Raw genomic sequence first — 2,386 nt, 5'->3', positions numbered from 1 at the left:
CACACACACACACACACACACACACACACACACACACACACACACACACACACACACACACACACGTGTAATGCTTGTTACAGAGAAATGCCAGCAACAGAGCAAGACCGATTATAGAGAGCAACAGTTCATTCCATGTGATTACAGTCATTGTGGAGTCTTTGATGTTTTGAAATTCTCAAAATGCATAAATAATACCTAATCGCTTCTGTTCTGTACTTGCTCCGAAGCAATCAAGACTTCCAACACTGTCTTTTCTAGATACAATGACAAATTATATGTTCATATACAGTGTTGGGGAAAGTTACTTTTAAGTAATGCGTTGCAATATTGCGTTACTCCATAAAAAAAGTAACTAATTACGGTACTTGGTTACTTTTTATGGAAAGTTACGTTACGCTACTTTTGCGTTACTTTTAAAATCTGGACAGGGCTTGCTTGTTTGTTTTTAAAATAAAATTATTGCATGTTTTTGGCAAATATAAAAGCCTTTTCACACCAAAAGTGAAATGAATAAGCCTCAGGCTGAAGGGAAAGTAAATTTACGTCCGTACAGTAGAATGCAGAAGAAGACATTTCAACACACTTCAGCAATAAACAAAGACACAAATGTTTGTCTAGAGTAATTGTTGCTTATTAGTACGGTTGAACTGGATCATTGAAAGTCAGAAGCAAAGACATTGGTTAATAGAATGGGATTAAATACATAAAGGATATTTGTGTTGTTTAACATTTAATTATTGCAGGTTTGCGTCTTATTCTGAGTTGCATTATTTTTTACTATACTTTACTAGTTACTTGAAAAAAGTAATCTGATTATGTAACTCGCATTACTTGTAGTGCGTTACCCCCAACACTGTTCATATACGGTTCACGGCCTTCAGAAAAGGAGGAACATTTTGTTTAAATTTAGAGTATCATATGATATAACATCTTGTCTTGTGTATAACATAAAAAAAAAAAAAATATATATATATATGGTATACACAAGTTGTATTATATAATTAAATTATTTATATATTTAATCATTCAGTTTGATGACTTGAAAATAGTGCATTTCAGGACTTATTTCTGCATGCGTTTCACTGTACTTTATTTATTTCAATATTCCATGGCATATTCCATCATTAATTTCATTATATATTTATTTATTTAACTTATTCTGTTAAATCCCTCCATAACTGCACTGACAACAAAGCAAATTATTAAAATAATTATCAGGAAAATATTTATTTTGTATTAAGTTGACAGGTTTTTCTTCACATTAATTAATTAATTAATAATTTATGAATTTAGCAGACGCTTTTATCCAAAGTGACTTACAGTGCATTCAGGCTATAGATTTTTTTACCAGTATTCTGGTTTCTTCTAAACTAAAGAAAAGTAATGATTCATTTTGATGTCATGTGGGGTAACTGTCAAGTAAAAAGGATTAACATATTTTTCTTACATCCTGAATATATGTGAGTGTCACATCTTAGTCATTATTTTCAAATTCTTAAAATATGTTTTTCAGTGTATTTTGAAATATCACTTCATTTTTAAGTGTTTTTTTTTTTATTTAATTTTTTACAAATATCATGAATTATTAATTAATAAATATTGAGTTTTTGAGTCGCACCGCATGACATTTTAAACCTGAACCATCCTTGGCTTAGTTTATTTACATTATTGGATATTTTAAGAGATTTATTGACTTTGACTCACATTTCCTGTTGTTGCAGGTTGGTTGCACCACATGACAAAAGTTACATTAATTAAAGGTCTTAATGAAAAGTGACGCAGTTTTGTTTAAATATATATTTAAGAAATAATAAGAGTTTATGCCAAATCATTTAATGATTTTTTTTTTTAAGAATTCAATTATTTTATTTTTTTATTTACTGTGATAAAAGTACAGTTATGTCACCCTGACATTTTTACTTTATGCCTCTCAAAAAAATATAAAAGTTACATTTTAATTCAGAAATTAAAAATGTTCTTATAATGGAACATTTTTATTTAAGTCACTACCGGTGATTCTTCTGTGGGAAGATTTCAGACGCTATTGACAGAAACGATTGAATAACCTTCAGTGTGAGAATTACGTCATCTGTTTTGGGAAGTTCTCTGAAGTTTACCGATTGCTGTTCAAGTTAGTTTCCTGCCGTTGGGTTCTGCTATTGACTAGCCGGCTCTAGAGTCATTGCAGTCAACAGTAATGAGTGAAACTAAAGTCAGGACCTGATTGGTTTCTGTGTGACCAAAAGTATTTGGTTCCTAAATAAAATGAAAAATGCCATAAAATATGCTTTGTCATATAGATATGGCTTTTTTACATGCAAGTTATTTCATAATATATTTTTTATATGATATGTTTACTTTGTTGTCTGCTACATTTTATTTC

Source organism: Sinocyclocheilus grahami, unplaced genomic scaffold (assembly GCF_001515645.1).
Source record: "Sinocyclocheilus grahami isolate Dianchi unplaced genomic scaffold, SAMN03320097.WGS_v1.1 scaffold422.1, whole genome shotgun sequence".
Classification (NCBI taxonomy): domain Eukaryota; kingdom Metazoa; phylum Chordata; class Actinopteri; order Cypriniformes; family Cyprinidae; genus Sinocyclocheilus; species Sinocyclocheilus grahami.
This window is presented reverse-complemented; position numbering follows the sequence as displayed.